At 45.3% G+C, this 18,382-nt stretch overlaps 1 protein-coding gene across 1 annotated transcript in view; it reads right to left on the reverse strand.

The window, feature by feature from the left end:
- Positions 1-18,382, reverse strand: part of LOC147526224 (netrin receptor DCC-like) — a 572,075-nt gene that overhangs the window by 419,864 nt on the left and 133,829 nt on the right.

Genomic DNA, 18,382 nt, shown 5'->3' on the forward strand with positions numbered 1-18,382 from the left:
CAATTGCGCCGCTCTTCAATATTTTAAAGGGGGATCCTGAGTTGAATTCACCTCGGAAATTGACTCCTGAAGCGCGACGGGCACTAGAGGAGGTTCAACAGGCCATTTCTGCTCGTCAGGTTTACCGAGTAGATCCCTCCATTGATATTACTGTTTTTATTACCACTCCAGATTCTCATCCAACAGGTATCATTGGCCAATGGAACAAACAGTGGTCTGACCCCTTGCATATTCTGGAATGGGTCTTTTTGCCGCACCAACCAAAAAAGACAGCATCTACGTTATTTGAATTAATTGCTTGTCTGATAATCAAATGCCGTCAGCGCTGTCTACAATTGGTGGCAGCAGATCCTGCAATAATTGTTCTGCCAGTACAGCAGGAATACTTTGAGTGGAGCCTTACTAACAGTGCTCCTCTCCAAAGTGCGCCGGAAAATTTCTCAGGACAAATTGCATACCATCTGCCTAGCCATAAATTGCTGCAATTGGCAAGATTGACAAGCTTTACTTTGCGGCCAAAAAATAGCCGAGTGCCAGTACAAGGACCCACCGTCTTCACTGATGGGTCTGGGAAAACTGGGAAAGCTATTGTTACCTGGAAGGAGGAATCTGAGTGGCAGGTGCTGGAAGGCCATGAGTCAGGCTCAGCCCAGTTGGTTGAACTGAGGGCTGTTGCCATGGCCTTTCAACGGTTCTCGCAGGTACCTTTGAATTTGGTCACCGATTCTGCTTATGTGGCTGATATAACGCAACGCTTAGATTGTTCACTTCTGAAAGAAGTGAATAATGCGGCTCTGTTTTCTCTGTTAAAAACCTTATGGTGTGCAATTCAAGATCGAGTTCACCCATATTACATCCTGCATATCCATAGTCATACTAATTTGCCAGGCTTTATAACGGAAGGCAACGCCAGGGCTGACATGCTAGCTAACCCCGCATGGGTAGCACCTCAGCCGGATAAAATCGCACAAGCCAAGGCATCGCATAATTTCTTCCATCAAAGTGCACATACCCTGCAGAAACAGTTCCACTTAACGCCCACTGAGGCTCGGGACATTGTCAGCGCTTGCGCTGACTGCCACGGACTTGCGGCACCTCTGCCATCGGGGGTAAACCCCAGAGGCCTAAAGGCCCTGCAGCTTTGGCAGACGGATGTAACGCATGTTCCTGAATTTGGCAGGTTTAAGTATGTGCACGTGTCTATTGACACTTTCTCCTCAGCTATGTGGGCAACTGCTCATACTGGGGAGAAAAGTCGCGATGCCATTGCCCACTGGAAACTCGCTTTTGCGGTCTTGGGCGTGCCTTTTTCTATAAAAACCGATAATGGCCCGGCCTACGTCTCACAGAAGACGCGGCAGTTTTTACAACTATGGGGTGTAAATCATACCTTGGGTATTCCGCATTCTCCTACTGGCCAAGCCATTGTTGAACGCGCTCATGGCACCTTGAAGCGTGTTTTAGAAAAACAAAAAGGGGGAATGCATGGAGAAACCCCACAGAGTCGCCTAGAAAAAGCGTTATACACAATTAACCATCTTACGGTGTCATCAAATTCAAATAATCCCATTATTTTGAATCACTTTCTTTCGTTGCAGTCGTCAGGCGAGACGCACCTGCCCCGAGCAAAAGTCTGGATACGGGACCTACTCACTAAGACGTGGGAAGGCCCATATGAGCTTATTGCTTGGGGTCGTGGGTATGCTTGCGTTTCCACAGATACTGGGATACGATGGCTACCCGCAAGATGCGTCCGCCCTGACCTGCAACATCAGAAACAGAACAGGCAACATCCGAACGATGGCCAGAATGGAGATCATCCATCAAATGACCCTTCTAATGGAAATAATGACATCGGCCATCAACCTGTTCCTTCTACGAGTAGAGACTAAATTTCAAGTCTCCGTCGGAGTCAGAATGTTAGAATTAATAACTAAATGTATGACTGGTTTGCTAGATGTATCTCCCATGGTATTGCTGAAAAATCTCCCTGCTTGATTTAAACTAATCTTAAAACAAAAAGGGGGAATTGTGGAGAAACCTTTTGGCTGCTGCAGCATCCTGTGAAAGTTCTTTCCCTATGCAGGCTAACTAAGAAACACCTGTAGCTCGTTACACTGGGAAAGTTACCTTGAAACAGGTGCTGTAGCATTCAGCCAATCACTCTGGGAGATGGATGGTCAAGTGACCAATAGCCTTGACCCATCTAGCAAATCATGTGACTCCTGACTATTTAAGGCAGGGCGTTTACTCCTAAGGGTGAGGCATTTCCTCCTGAGCCTTAGAGGAGTGTGGTCCTTCCTTAGAGTAGAGCCTAAAGCCTTTGCATTAGAACATTGGTCTGCTTGGAGCCACCTGAAGCCTTCCAGCTGCGACAGATAGTGGCTTAGCAAATTCATCTGCCAGTTCCCTCAGGACCCGTGGATGCACCTCATCCGGTCCCATGGGTTTGTCCACCTTCAGGTTCTTTAGATGGTCTCGGACCTGATCTTCTCCTACAGTGGGCAGTTCTTCATTCTCCCAGTCCCTGCCTTTGCCTTCTGTGACTTGGGCCATGCCGCTAGAGCTCTTGCCAGTGAAGACTGAGACAAAAAAATCGTTGAGAACCTCAGCCTTCTCAATATCCTGGGTGGCCAGGTCTCCTGTTTCCTTCCGGAGAGGGCCTACATTTTCCCTAGATCTCTTTTTATCACTGACATATCTATAGAAGCCTTTCTTGTTGCCCTTGATGTCCCTGGCCAGATTTAACTCTATCAGGGCTTTGGCTTTCCTAACCTGATCTCTAGTTACTCGGACAATTTCTCTGTATTCTTCCCAGGCTACCTGTCCTTGCTTCCACCCCCTATAGGCTTTCTTTTTGTGACCGAGTTGGTCCAGGAGCTCCTTGTTCATCCCTGCGGGCCTCCTGGTGTTCCTACCTGACTTTCTCTTTGTTGGGATGCACTGCTCCTGAGCTTGGAGGAGGTGATCCTTGAATATTAACCAGCTTTCTTGTGCCCCTCTTCCCTCCAGGGCCTCATCCCATTGTACTCTAACGAGGAGATCCTTGAAGAGGCCTAAGTCTGCTTTCCTGAAATCCAGGGTAGTGAGCCTGCTATGCACTCTCCTTGCTTCTCTAAGAATCTTGAATTCTACCATTTCATGATCGCTGCAGCCAAGGCTGTCCTTGAGCCTCACGTTCCCCACCAGCCCTTCATTGTTAGTGAGAACAAGGTCCAGCGTAGCACCTCTCCTCGTTGGTTCCTCTACCACTTGGAGAAGGAAGTTATCATCCATGCATTCCAGGAACCTCCTGGATTGCCTGTGCCTTGCTGTGTTGTCCTTCCAACAGATATCAGGGTGGTTCGAGTCCCCCATGAGGACCAGGGCTCATGAACGTGAGGCAGCTCCTATCTGTCTGTAGAGGGTCTGTCATGGTTTGATGTGGAGGGGGTGGGGGTTCTGGTGGCAGGAGAGGGGTTTTGCTCCCTGCGACCTCCCCGGTTTTGGAACCGGTTTAGGCTTGGTTCTGGCCACCAGATCAGACTGCCATCCCCCTCAGGCTTGAGCCAATCAGCGCCTCTGCAAACTGCCCTGTTTAAGTCGGGACAAAGGAACCGGAAAAGGTGCTTTGCCCAGGAGTGAGGAGAGAAGGGAGGAGGGCACTGCCCCCGCTCCCTGGCTCCCAGCCGGGCAGCTGCCTGCGTCGGGCTGGCGCCGCCCACGGAGAATGGCAGTGGCAGAGCCAGCTGGGGAACTCGGGGGCACCCCACTCCCGGGGTGCCCACTGGGCTGAGTTCACCTGGAGAGGACTGAGATCTGAGAGAAACAGCTGCATCGACACCAGGTCAGTGAGGATGGAGCGGGAGGAGGTGTGCCGGAGCCGAGTTTCCCCTGCGGCTGGTGGTGAGATAGCAGGCGGCCCCCCTGCAACCAGGATGGCCTTGGTGGAGCAGCGACCCACTCGCAGCCCGTGGGGAGAAGATGCCTGAGCCTGAGGATGGTCGTGTTGGGACGCACGACAAGGCAGAAAGGCATCTGGAGTCTGCATGACGATCCACGCCGGAGCGAGTGGCTACAACTCCCTAAGTATCCGAGACTGTGGTAAAGCCCACACTGGAGCAATCTGTGGGGAAGGATTGTTTCCAGTGGGCTGGACTCACGCTGGAGAAGTTTGTGGATTTTTCCTCGTGGGTAGGGGATCCACTGGAGCAGGGGAAAAGGGTGTAAGGACTCCTCCTCCTTTAAGAAAGAAGCAGCAGTAACAGCACGGAATGAACTGACCTGCACTCCCCCAGTCCCTGCCCCCTGTGCTGCTGGGGGGAGGAGGTAGAGCCGGGAGGAAAAGGAAAGGGAGGGGGAAGGTGTCGGTTTTAAGATCTGGTTTTGTTTCTTTCTGTCCTCTCAAGTAATCGGTTTTTGTTTCCCTTTGTCCTTCTAAGTAACCATTAATAAACTGTTTTGCTTTAAGAAAGCCCAGTCTGTTTTGCCCGGGACCATGGTTGGTGGGTGCTCCCTCTGTTCTTGTCTCAATCCTCAGTCCCTTTATTTTTTTTTCTCTCCTCTCTACTTTACTGGAGAAGGAGAGACTGTGTGAGTTTTAGTTGCTGGATCAGCCTAAAACCACGACAGGGCCTCATCCACCCAATCCTCCTGGTCAGGTGGTCTGTAGCAGACCCCTACTACTACCTCCCCTGTCCCTGCTCTCCCTTTAATCCTAACCCATAAGCTCTCAGTCGGGACCTCATTCGTCCCCAGGTGCAGCTCCATGCACTCTAGCTGGTCCTTGACATAGAGGGCAACTCCTCCTCCTCTTCTTCCCTGCCTGTCCTTCCTAAAGAGCCTGTATCCTTCTATTCTGACACTCCAGTCATAGGAGTCATCCCACCACGTCTCCGTGATGCCAATAAGATCATATCCCAACAGGCTCGCATACACTTCTAACTTCTCTTGCTTATTCCCCATGCTGCACGCATTGCCATAAAGACATTTAAGTTGGGCCCCAGGTGAATCTGACTTCCTGGCTGGAGCGGCTGGAATTCCCTTCTTCTGTTCTACAGGTACTTCCAGCATATCTTTATCATTCTTGATATTCCCCCCCTCCCCCTTCAAATCTAGTTTAAAGCCCTGTCAATGAGCCCTGCTAGCTTTTGCGCTAAGACCCTGGTTCCCCTCTGAGAAAGGCAAGTCCCATCCGGTGCCATCAGACCTGGTTCAGCAAAAGCCTCCCCATGATCAAAGAAACCAAATTTCCGTTGGTGGCACCAGCCTCTGAGCCGTCTGTTTTTCTGTTCCTTTCTATATTCTTTCCTGCCACTAAAGGGATTGAAGAAAATACTACCTGGGCTCCTGACCCTTTGATCAATCGCCCCAATGGTACCTCATTGGGTACCCTGTAACCTTATTTTATTGCCACTACCTGTATTTAGCACCGTGTGACCACACTGTGCTCTCCGTTAGCAACGTGACAGTAGAAAACCGATTTCCAAGGGAAATGTTTCAGCTTCAGTTGCATAAAATTCATTTTCAATACTGTCCAAATGTATTTTTACTGGATGGAAGAATATAAGTGGCTCCTGCGAAGCCACTGAAAGCTATTGATTAGGCAATATGGGTTTTAAATTCTCTAAATAAAGGGGAGTGAATGCAGAAAGAGTTATTGATCCATCTCATCTAGTCCAGCACCTTCACCTTGGAAAGCCTGGTTACGTTTCAGGAGGTAAAGCCAGTGTTTCCAACAGAGCTTGGGTCGCCTGTCTCACATGGATACCCCGAAAAAGAAGTCTCCCCTTAAAGCTTAATGCAAATATTTGACTTTTATATTTTCAGGTGAGAGTATCATTCATTTTCTCTCATCTCAGTGAGAACCAGGTGTCTCAGCTCCATCAACCTTCTGCAAAAAGGTGTCAGAACAACACATTGGACATTTCTCTCTGTTTGACCCGACAGAGAAGCTGTAGGGAAGGCAAACCTATGTGGACATGTCAGACTCAAAGTTATACGCGCAAGAAATACAACGAATGTTATCAATGTTTCCATTTACAGTGAACTTTTCAGTATTGAAACTTTTCAGGAAAATCAATGGGAGAGAGGCTGCCTTTGCCTTGGGGAGAGATTGGGTTTTATGTTCATTTGTCTCATTTTTGCCTGATAAATCTCTGATTTATCGCAGATTATCGTGCTGCTTTACCCTGGCCAGCTCATACATACATATGCCCTGTTCCATAAAGAACTACAAACTCAAAGCAGAGAATAATTAAATAATCTATTCTGCGTTTGGTTTCTTCAATGAGATGGCAAAACACAAGCAAGTCTGATTTACCCAAATTTTCTTGGGTTCTCTGGCTTCGGTAGAGCTGCTGCAACGTCCCATCCACTGCAGATCCACCTGCTTCTCTCCAGGTTTACAACAGTAGCTAATCTCCTACATCTTGGAAATTATTTTTCAATGAATATCAATAGGGGACAACATTGGGTTTGACTTTTAATGTTACCAACAGCCTATAACCACTTTTGGAAATATTTCCACAAAGGAAATGTTAGTAGGCTTCTAATTTTTCATGCTTTCATTGCTGTGTCAAACCATGTTATGGTGATGGAGACTTCCTTCTTAATACTACTCTCCACCTAAACGATTCACACGTACCAACATGGATCCACACCTGCTTTATTCCGTATTTTCCACGACCTTAGTCTGCAAATAACCATTTTGCTACAGGAATTTATGCAGCAGAGTCAGAAGTAAAACATGAAAAACTGATTTGCCCAAGATGCACGGTGCTTACAACCATTCATTCTTGTCAAAAAGACCAAAGTGATTTTATAAGCCGCTTGTCTCACGTGGTTTTACCTTTCATGGAGCTTTTCTTCCGCAACGGCAAACAAAACTAGTGCTAAAAACACTTCTTAGTAAAAGAAGTAAAACTCCCTGGTAAAAGGCATTTGCATTGGAAAAAATGCCTCTAAATTGCAGTCAAGTTGTTTGTAGCTTATACATATGGATGCTCGATAAAAGTTAGCAACAGGGTTTTTTCTGCAAATGCTGTCTTTCAAATCCACGGAATTTTTTTGGCTTCTACTTTCTCTTTCACTTCAGGCAAAAAATCTAAGTCAAACCAGTGTTCCTGACCCAACGCTACTGGAAAACTGTTCCCTTCTCTGTTTCTCTTTAAGAAATATTTTAGGAAATTAAAATAAAAAAACCCATATATTACCTCCATCTCGCTCCATTTGAAAACAGCTGCCTGATTCCACGGCATCGAGAGCGTAATTCGGAATATAGGTGTTATTTTGCAAACGAGAGTTGACGAAACTCTCAGCTTTCAGAAGACCTGATGCTCTTCCCCTGCTGTATCACTATGATCATAGTTTCCTCTTTGATACAAAGTAAGGGACAATCAAAATACTAAGGAAAAATAAATTATATGTGATAGCATATCAGCAAATCCATCAAATTCAGTTGCGACCACCTAGAGAAAACTGGCTTTATGGAATTAGATCTCCACCAGGACCTCAAATCCCAGACATTTATCCCACCACCAAACCTGGCCGTGATCAGAGTGAGGTCCCACAAGTAGGTATATAGGGTATGGAAATCTTTTTTGGGGGGATTTATATCACTTTGAGAACATTCAGGGAGTTGGGGTAGGGGGGTTTCTTTGCTAAAACAGCTTAAGTCGGCTTTTAGTCATGCTTCAAAAACCCTTCAGAGGCCAAAAGGGAACAAGCCCAAAATACACTTCCAAAAGCTGAAAGATGCGTCAAAAATAATTGCAGTTGACACCAGTTAAACACATTTAATTGCCTTCAAATGATTTGTTTAAACATTAAACTCTCTAAAGCTACTGAGCACGCAGATGATTTCTACAGTAACTGAGTGTTCCGCACCGGACTTTTCATTTTCATTATACAGGGAGATCGTGGCTAAAATATTGCCAGAAAGCCACAACACAAAACTAAAATTCAGCAAGATATATTCTCTCTTCTTGCAAATTCATCCACCATTTGCAATTTTAGGCCTATAACCCAAACAGAAAGGGTTATTTTTAGCTCTTTAAAAGAATTAATAGGAACTCCATTGTAAAACACACTCTGTTTCTTGCAAATAGGCTCATTATTTAAAAGATCAAAAGCATCTCGCTACCAGGCAACACAACTAACTTTGATCTGATGTTGTCTACTCACGACTTCAGAGGAAAATTATTAGACTCTTCAATTTTTTTCCATTCCGACTGCAAATGTCTCATTTATCCCTCTTCGCGCTACAGATACATTAACAATTAAAGGATAACATCAATATTAACAAACATGAGTCTTCCAACAAAATACTGAGGGGCAATTTAGAGTTTGTTAAATAAACAAGCGTATTAACTCTGAGGAAACACACAGAAATAGATGCAGTTTGGATTTAGCCAAAAAAAGAAAACAGAGTTATCGATTAATTATTCTGTTGATGAGATGTGATGATAACACGAGAAACTTCAGTGCATCTGAGAGTTTCCTGCTGGTAAGGATGGATTCAGCAAATAAATAGATTCTGAGCAAATTAGTAGCCCTGGTATATTGCTCTGGAAAGACAGATATCGGGATTGCTGTCATCATCTCTCCAGTTTAGTCATGTAATTTCTTTTGAATCCTTTGAACATTTTCTGTTATTAATCCAAACATACACGAACACGACGTTTCATTTACAGTTCAGTTTCACAAGTGAGTGATCTCCTCATGAAAATAAATGTGCATCAATATTGTGCCCAAGTTACAGCTCTATTTTTATTTTTTCTTATTTGTTCTGTATTTGTTCATTCAATACGTGAAGGTAAACTTTACCAAAAAAATCTTTGATCTAACCAACAAATACAATGCCATACTGGCAATGCAGTTTTGTCTTCCCCTCACGACTGCAAAGAGTCAGCAATTGTGGCATCTTTCATCTTTCTGTTGGTCTAGTTTCATGCTTAGCACTATCTTATCATAGAATGGTCTGGGTCGGAAGGGACCTTCAAGACCATCTAGTGCCAACCCTCCTGCCATGGGCAGGGACACTTGCCACTAGATCAAGGTTGCTCAAAGCCCCATCCAACCTGGCCTCGAACACTTCCAGGGATGGGGCAGCCACAACTCTGGGTAATCTGTTCCAGTGCTTCACCACCATCAGAGTCAAGAAGTTCTTCCTTAGATCTAACCAAAATGTCCCCTCTTTCAGTTTAAATCCATCACCCCTTGTCCTACAACTACATACCCTTGCAAAAAGTCCTTCTCCAGCTTTCTTGTAAACCCTCTTTAGGGCATTCTATCTTCATCTCTTGAAGATCGTCATCATCTTACATTCATCCTTAGAGTTGTGTCATATTGCCATCACATACCTCTCAAGGAGCATGAAAATTTATATATTTTTAATTCCTACGTGGCACGCTTACAGCTTAACGAAGCCACAGCCGGATGCATTACAGCCGGAATGCAGATGGGAATAAATGTTTCAAAAGGTACAGAAAGGACTTAGATGGAAAAGTCCCGTTAATTTTCATGAGAACTACACAGTCAGAAACTATCTATGCAATAACGTATGCAATGATCCTTCAGCCACGGCTGCTCTTACCAGAAGATCTTGCAATCTGTTGTTGGGGTGAAATATCGACGTTAATTTATTTCTACTTCTCAAGCAACAATTAGCCACCTGCTGCACACTAGATCTGAAATCCACATATTTCAGTACCGCAAATAAATCATACTGCCCAACAACTCACCTGCCTTTTATCTATAAATAATAATATTATTTATCCATAATAAATGAACTTCCACAATTATAAACCCACATTTTTGGTTTTTTATTCAGTAAAACAATGTATTACTGCCGCGGCCGAAGACGGGGAAGCAAGACGCATCAATGTGATGAGTAAAAAGGCTTCAGCTTTATTCTGTGACACTGCTCTTTTTATAGCATAGCTCGGTTCTGTACATGCCTTCATGCGCTGTACTTAGCAAGTTAATTGGTCTAGCACTACTGTTCACACGACAAGCACGAGTATGATATACACTGTGATTGGATAGAGATTTCTACGTTTGTTACAATGTTTCAACATTTTTGCGGTCAGTATGTTTTGCTCAGCATCTTGTTTTTCATAGTTTCAACCTACCTTCTTATCTCAAGGACAGCGTTCTTTTTATATTCGCTGATATACATTTCTTACTGTTAACACTTTGGCTCCAACATCTCCCCCTCTTTTTTCAAAAACGGCGTGCGCTATGGTTGACAAGCGTTGGGTCACACATTGCATTAAGCATGGTCCAAAAAGCAAGAGAAAGCCTAACAACAAAAGAGGCCCCAAGCACGTTTTGATGAGATCTCTCAGCCAGCCACCTATTCCCCAGGAAGTCAACCATCCATCGATGCCATCTACCTCTTTCAAGGCATGTAGTTTGTCCTTTAGTTGTTTAAGTTTTTTATGCACTGACTCTCCTGGACCTGTTAAATTCATACAACACATTCCTTCGATCTCTTCACAACCATGCCCATGGGCTAAAAGCAAATAGTCAATCGCTGCTCTGTTTTGCAATACTGCATGATTGACACTTTCTACATCTTTCGTTAATTCATCTAGAATGCTGGATGTTAAGTTTATTTCGTCGCGAGCCCAGCAACCTAGTTGTTTTGCTAAGGTAAGCGCTTTTGCTGCTGCTAACCCTGGGAAAAGTGTGGAGGCAGCTACTCGTCCAAATTCACTCCAAAATGTGGGATTGCCTACACTGCTACAGTTTAGATCATGTAGGCTTCTTTTTCCCCTGGTGTGATTTTCACTCCATTCTCTTAATAGGGATATATTGGGATGGAATAAGGCTAGTTGGCTTAAATAACAAGGACTTCCTTCTGGTTGTTTTGGAATGCCATTCCATGCCCTGTCTCCACAAATTAAGAAAATTCCTTCGGGCAACCTTCGAGGTTCAGTAATGTTGCTGCCATTGCAGCTCGAGTATAGAAAGCGAAATACCGATGCGCTGTCAAGATTAGAATCTAAGGTTGCCCATAGTTTCCTGTTTTTATTCAAGTTGTTTGGGTCTAATGGCAAAAATGAAAACCATCCTCCTATTTTCCCAGCGGTAGTGTTTGCATGCATGCTACCGAGCAGGTCTAGTTCTTCTGGATCAGACTGGAGGGAAGCATTAAGTGCATGAATAAGCCGGCATTGTACTGCTCCGTCATACTGTTGAGGGGTCGCTCCATAGATCGTTGTGGTATTGAAGTTGCTATATGTTAGGTTAGTGGTGTTTACTAGCCCTCTAAAGGCTGCCACTTTCCATGTTGGCACTCCTATGAGACAGGTACGGAATGGGTTTCCAATACCACCCAGGGCTACGCAGATTGATGACTGATTTGTTTTGTTAGCAATGGTTACCCATATGTTGTCTCTCGGGCTGATGGAGTTGATTCCGTAGGTCATTTGGCACCAAACTAAGATTCCTGTTACTATAGGTATTGTCTTACCAATAAACTCCTCCATCCTTGTCATGATGTCTACACTGCTTCTGATATCTGGTACCCATCACTTGTGTCTTTTGTGCTACTTCTACAACAGTCAGTAGTTTTTGTAACCTAAAGGCTGCGTGTGCTAATATAGCTTCTTCTGCACTTTCAAACAACGCAGTTAACCTTTGTCGTGAAGCGTTCTCTATTTTAAGCCAAGCAGCGAGCGCCTGGTATGGGTTAATATCTAAAGCGCGTCTACAATCTGCACAGCCTTGCACTGCATCACGTTGCGATTCATGACATATGCGACTACAACCTCCACACTCTATAGTTATAACCTGTAAATTTCTACATCTACACCTACAGTGCGTTAGCGGGTATAATTTTGCAGCTTTGCGCGTGCGTATCAGACTACGGATAAAGGCAAAATCTATCTCGTCTGGATCAGAGTCGTCTAATATATTCTTTGGAAGATTTAGCACTTCTTCTATTCTTCTGCAGAGAGGTCCGAGTCTTTGGGAACTCCTGGATTGCCTCCGCCTTCGCCTTTCAGTTCGCTCAGCCACGGTCGTACCCACTTGGCTGGAAGCCACCTTGGAACAGATGTACCTGTAACGACACAAGCGTAGCCCTGTCCCCAGGTCAATAAACGACTCCTGCAACCTTCCCATCCTCCTTTCACTGGATCCCAGGCTTCCACCCACCATCCCATTTGCTTAAATCATGTGGATTGCCAGTTAAATGATAGTCCATTGGAACGGCATCATCATCGCCGACGGGATTTTTCCAATTTAGAACATAACAGGTCTTCATTAATACGGCGTTGGGGGACATCTCCCCCTCTTTTTTCAAAATGGCAGCAAGTCGCTTTACATCTTGATGGCGCCGTTCAACAATAGCCTGACCCGAACTGTTGTACGGAACACCTTTTCTATGTTCAATTCCCCAATCCGCTAAAAATGCAGCACATGCTGTTCCTGCGTATGCAGGAGCATTGTCTGTTTTGATGACTTGTGGTAAGCCAAGGGCAGCAAATGCTGAAAGCCAATGTTGTTTTACACATCGGAAGGCGGTAGAAGGCGCTGGTGTCGCCCATACAGCTCTGCTGCAAGTGTCCACGGTGACGTGGATATGGCGCAGTCGACCAAAGGCGGGAAACTCAGTTACATCAGTTTGCCACACTCCTCTTGGTTGCAATCCTCGAGGGTTGGTGCCTTGATCTTGTAAGGCTATAAGACGGGCACAATCAGGACATACAGCGACGATGGCACGGGCTTGTGCTCGCGACAGTGCAAACTCTTTCTGAAGAGGTCGAGCAGATTGGTGAAAAAATTTGTGTGATCGATGTGCTTTTGTCAGGAGAGGGGTGTCGGCAGTTACAGCTGAGAGGGGCTGGGAAACTGCCTGATCAATGACAGCGTTGCCCTTTCTTTTCTTGCACGAATAAAAGCCTGTGTAGGAGGCTGGCAGTTCCAGTTACTAGCATATTGTTTTGGTACAGCCTTGCAAAAAGCAGTTTCTAGCATACTACTTCCTTTTCCGAGGGCCTTACTATTTCCACTATACCCAAGATTTCGCTGAGCAGGAGGGTGTCAATCGGCAGGGTCGTTGTGGAGAAGGGAGGCAGGCACGGCACCTTCAGGGCGTCCCCTGTTTATCTACACAGTGTGCTCTGCAGCCTCCCTCAGCTCCGCTCTGAGCCATCTCTTTTCACCCTCAGCAGAGTCTACAACAAAGGTACTGACACGGCGTTGCCGCACGCGTGGCCAGTGCGTGCAACAAGGCTGCCCAGTATATGCTCTGCCGGCTAACAGCGGATTTTGCGAATCGCAACATGTTGTTCAATAACAATCCTCCTAGCTTCTCTTTTCAAAGTTACGTGCTTACAACTAAGTCCAGTTAGTAATTCTTTGTCATTAATTTGGTACCAGTTAATTCTTTTTCTTCCAGTAGCTACGGGTGGAATCCATATACCTTCCGATCGGAGAAAAGACACAAAGCATATATACAAGCAATATATACAAGCAACTTTCACACACGTAATATACTAAATCATAAGAAACATAAAGACAGTTTACATATCAATATACAATCCTCTACCACAATTCTCCCCGAATGCTCTTCAAACCATTGCAATTGTTCGTGGATGGACTTATCATGGTCACTTAGATTAAAACAACACATGTCTGTGTAACGTGGTTGTTGCTGGCACTACCTACAAATTTTGATCCTAATAAATTTAACTCTTGTGGGGAAATATACGGAAGATTGCCCCTTTTTTGTTTATCAAACATCTGTTTTAATGTTAAATGAGTTTGTTCAATAACAGCTTGTCCCATAGGTGAATGAGGGATGCTGGTAGTGTGAGTCACTCTCCAATCCTGTAAAAAGGCACCATACTGGATCACTGTCTGTCCCAATTTTCTTTGGTACTCCCATGGTTTTCTTCAGTGTGAGCAGTAGCAACAACAAGGGCAGAAAACATATCAACAGTTACATGCACATATTTAGATCGATTAGACAATTGAATATAAGTAATATCAGTTTGCCATAATTCATTGGCACATAAACCTGTTGGATTTACTCCTGCTGGAGTATTTGAAGGCACAATACATTGACGGTCAAGGTAGGCACGTACAATTTGCTAAGCTTGATTTACTGTCTGACCTGACAGAGAGCATCATCTACTACCAATTGACAAACTGTAGGACTATTCATCATTCCTTGGGGCAGTACAATCCAATGATATTGTTGCGTGGGTCGTTCATTGTTAAGCACTGGAACTGAAAAGGCAAATCTAGGACAATCGTTAGGGTGTAAATAAATAAAAAAGTAAAAAGGTGAAATAACCCAATCTTTTAAATCAATCGCCATCAAATGCTAACATTCTGGAATCATAGTAGGATTTGGTACACCCGGTTGTAATGCACCCATTGGTGAAATGATTGTATTAATAGCTCTTAAATCTTTTAACATAAATCTCCATTTTCCTGATTTCTTTGGGATAACAAATATTGGAGGGAATTATATGTCCTAATTTGAGCTGTTCATTGACTAATTTTTGAGTTCAGTCCAGTCACTCACCTTTTAGTGGCCACTGATCAACTCAGACCGGCTTGCCAGCTTGAGTCAGGGCTGGACATCAGTGATGTGTGCTAAAAATTTGAGGTTAGCCTCACATTCTACTGATTCAACAAATCCCGACCTCATAATGTACATGGGACATCAAAAACATATGGTTTCAAAACAGCTTGTTTGTTACCTGGGCCTACTACTAACAAGGTCTGTGCACTCTGCTGTGGGATCTGTGTTCCACCTACTCCGATCACAGCTGCCAGGGCTTGTATCAGAGGCCGAGAGGGCGGCCAGTCAGGATTTTTCACTATAGATACATCAGCCCCTGTGTCAACTAGGCCAGAAAAGCCTCCCCATTAATGATTACTGTTAAAGGAGGCTGTGCAGCTGTGACTGTCTGTGTCCAAAATTCTTTTGTGATAGCAGAGTGACCTTTATTGTTGTTATACACGCAGCTTTTATAGATTATTACTCTGGCCACGATGTGTCCATGCAGCCCTCACCCAACTGTGATTGATTACAAACAATAGTGCACGCACCTATTTTAATTTTACTATTGGCTATGCCTAAAAAGGAGCTATTTTTTACTTGCTAAACTAAACATCATTTTCTCACACACTCTATATCAACTTCCCAAACTCCTCATGTCAACTTCTCACACTCCCTGCACCAGCTGTTCACACTCCCTTTTCTTTCTCATCCTCTTTATCGGTGTTTCCCAACTTCAGAAAAGAGCACAGGCTTAAATCATCAAGGTCAAACCTCAACTGTAGCTGTGTGTATGATGCCACAACTCCCCCTTTTTTGTTTTTCTGTGACCATTACTTGATTAACCGTACTCTGTACCATCTGTTGGGAGCGTGACAATAGGCAGGGGGTGATTATTACTATGCATAAAAGAACTACTAGCAATATAATGTCTGCTTTATTAAAGATTTTAACCATCCTGTCAATTAAGAGCATTGATAAGGCAGAAGCTGTAGCATTAATTTGTTTTGCAAGCCAACAACCCAACTTATTCAGTGTAGTTAACACCTGTGCCACTCCAACTTCTGGTGCAAATATTGAAGCTGCAATGATTTTAGCTGGTTCCCAAAATTCTGCTTTATAGTGTTCCGAGCCTACATTGTGACACGCCTTTACTAAATCTGCAATCGTTTTTGCCCGATTTCTGATAAGATCAAGAGCTTGTTGGCAGTCTGTGTTAGCATTTTCAATGGCTAGCTGGAATACCAACACATCTGCAGTAGCCGGATTTTCTGTTTATCTCTGAACTGCCATTTGTAGCTGATCAAGGAAATGCTCATAAGGTTCCTGTGCTCCCTGCCGAATGGAAGCAAAGGAAGCCTCCCCTGTCCCAAAAATCAGGGACACGTCTTAATGCTCTCGTAGCCAATTCAGTCAGCTGTTGGAAAGCCACTTGCTGTAACCCTGCCTGTGCCTGATTTTGACATGAGTGACATTTTATTCATTCCAAAATATTTAGCTCTCGATTTAAGAGATTTAACACCTATAACACTTTAGCTATTGTTTCATTGGGAGATTTCCCCATCATTCCCCTTTCTTGTTTCAAAAGCATATTCTCCAAAGTACCATGTGTGTATTCTATGATCGGTTGCCCAGTAGGATTGTAAGAAATACCAGCAACATGCTCAATACTTTATGATGACAAAAATACATATGTCAAAGTTCCTGCGAGCGTAAACCACGAAGATTAACACCATTCACTGGTGGCATGATCATATTTTAACAGCTAGTACACAATTGTACGATTGAGCGGGCTTATTGTCGTGTTAAACCAAATTGTCACTTAATAGCGTCAGTATCCTGATGGTAGAAGTCCTGCAAGATTTTGCCTGTATTAACGAGTTTGGTACAAGAGCTGCACTCGTGAGAGGCTCAGCTCGCCTGTTCCCTTCTGCTATAGGCCCTGGAAGCGTGGTGTGCGCTCGCAGATGTATAATGGAATGTGCATGTTTACGGTTTTGCAACACTGATATTAACTGTTGAAATTGCTGGAACAAAAGAGGATTAGTTATTTCCCGCGATGCCGATCGAGACGATCCAAGTTACGATGTGCTCTCTCTCGGGGGGGTCAGCAGCGGCGGGGGGGGGGGGGGGGCGGGGTCAGCCCTCCCTCACCTCAGCCGGGCGGGGTGGCGATGACGACCCAGCAGCCCTGTGCCGCCCCCCCCTTGCTGTTGTTGCTGTTGTTGTTGTTGTTGCCGCAGCTCCGGCCGCTCGCGCTCCGTAACCGCCGCCGCCCCCTCCCGCCGAGGGGACCATCAGCCGCGAACGAACCGGTGCAGCGGGGCCCGCAGCGCGTCTCCGTCCTTTCCAGCCGCGGTTCGTTCCCGCACACGAGCGGCAGCGCCGAGGCAAACGCCGCCCGCGGCCCCGGCCGGCAGCAGCAGCGGTGTTCCCGGGGCGCCGCCGGGCGCGGTGGGCGGCGCGGCGCGGAGGTGCCGGTGTACCGACTTCGTTGGAAGAGGGGGAAAGAAATAAGTCTGTCTTTCGTTCGGGGCCCTGGATCAAAAGATTCGATGATGACTTTTCCAGACCAGCAGCATCCCCACAGGTGGCTGCACGCCAAAGTTTAACGTCTATAGTGTCCCAAGTCCTTGTCATGTATATATTTGAAGAGCTTGCCTCCGGTACATGGGCTGATACCCAAACCAGGAGTACTGGGAGTTTTATCAAGTTAGAACTGTTAGTAGTGCTGGTTTCTCTAGCACTTTGTCCCAGTCGCTTACCTCCTCCTGTTGAGGCAGTTGTCGCTTTTTTTTTTTTTTTTTTTTCTTTTCTTTTTTCTTTTTTTCTTTTCAGTCGCTTACTTCTTCTTTCCTTTGGTTCCTAATTCTTCGTGTTTCTGATAATATCTTTTGCATACCCCCCTGCAATCAGGGGCCAATATCTTTTTCCAAGTTTTAATCCACGCTCCTCTAAGAAGCTTCCCAACAACGACAATGCAACGTCCCGTTCCATCATCTTACCGCGACAGTGGATCCTACAGATCTTCCGGCTTTCCCCTATAGGCCGCCTGTATGTAGATCTGCACGGCTTTCCCCTAATTCAGACCCCACAGTTCTCCAAGCTCTCGGATCAAAGATTTGATCAGTTTCTGCGAGATAGCCGCGCCGCCTGCACCAAAATAGCAGGTCTATTAATTCCCTGCGGTCTATCTTGTGTCCCGTTGTGGACGCAATTTTCATGAACCTGTCCACGGTGGCTCGTTCCCAGGCTGTCATTGCAGCATTCCCCATCCCGAACCAGACCTCGGTCTGCCTGACTCACCGGTCAGCCGTAGCGCTACGCTGTCGCCTCTCTCGGGCTATCCGCCTCTCACGGGCCGTCCGCCTCTCTCGGGCCGTCCGCCTCTCACGGGCTATCCGCCCAATCCCTTGGGTGCCGGGATGGCCGTCCTCTCTCTCGTCCGCGTTGTGGTCGTTGCAAACCCTCTCGATCACGTCGGGGTCACCAGATGCCGCGGCCGAAGACGGGGAAGCAAGATGCATCAATGTGATGAGTAAAAAGGCTTCAGCTTTATTCTGTGACACTGCTCGGTGTGCTATAGCATAGCTCGGTTCTGTACATGCCTTCATGCGCTGTACTTAGCAAGTTAATTGGTCTAGCACTACTGTTCACGCGACAAGCACGAGTATGATATACACTGTGATTGGATAGAGATTTCTACGTTTGTTACAATGTTTCAACATTTTTGCGGTCAGTATGTTTTGCTCAGCATCTTGTTTTTCATAGTTTCAACCTACCTTCTTATCTCAAGGACAGCGTTCTTTTTATATTCGCTGATATACATTTCTTACTGTTAACACTTTGGCTCCAACATCTTACATTAACACACCTAAA

The sequence above is a fragment of the Tauraco erythrolophus genome, chromosome W (assembly GCF_009769465.1).
Source record: "Tauraco erythrolophus isolate bTauEry1 chromosome W, bTauEry1.pri, whole genome shotgun sequence".
NCBI classification, from domain to species: domain Eukaryota; kingdom Metazoa; phylum Chordata; class Aves; order Musophagiformes; family Musophagidae; genus Tauraco; species Tauraco erythrolophus.